The sequence below is a fragment of the Octodon degus genome, unplaced genomic scaffold (assembly GCF_000260255.1).
Source record: "Octodon degus isolate 3935 unplaced genomic scaffold, OctDeg1.0 scaffold00071, whole genome shotgun sequence".
In the NCBI taxonomy this organism is placed as follows: Eukaryota; Metazoa; Chordata; class Mammalia; order Rodentia; family Octodontidae; genus Octodon; species Octodon degus.
In genome coordinates, this window is record NW_004524647.1 from 8,487,694 (window position 1) to 8,488,094 (window position 401).

The window sequence follows — 401 nt, forward strand, 5'->3', positions numbered from 1 at the left end:
TTTCATGACAGGGTCTCATTTCATAGTTCAAGCTGGCCTTGAGCTCCCTACATAGCCCAGGGTGGCCTCTAACTTGCAGTCATCCTCTTGCATCACTCTCTGTGTGCTGAAAAAACAAGCATGTGCCATCATGCCTGGTTCCCCATCCATTCTTAATACTCAATGAGCTCTTCTTCATGATTCAAATTTCAGAAAGTAAGAACTGAATTCTTCATTTAAATTAATGTAGAATCAGATTTTTTTGAAGCTCTTAGATGACAGACTGATAGCATTATGGAGAGAGCCAGGACACTGACAAATGATTTTTTTTTTGGTGCAGGCGTACTCAGTCACAAGCTCAGCATGCCTGGGGGTGGGGCTGTGGTGGCATGTGGTGCCAGGAACAAATGATACTTGGAATG

At 43.4% G+C, this 401-nt stretch overlaps 1 pseudogene; it reads right to left on the minus strand.

Moving 5' to 3' along the window:
• LOC111817818 overlaps window positions 1-93 on the minus strand; it is an 18,693-nt pseudogene extending 18,600 nt beyond the window's left edge.
• Between the last annotated feature and the right edge of the window lie 308 nt (window positions 94-401).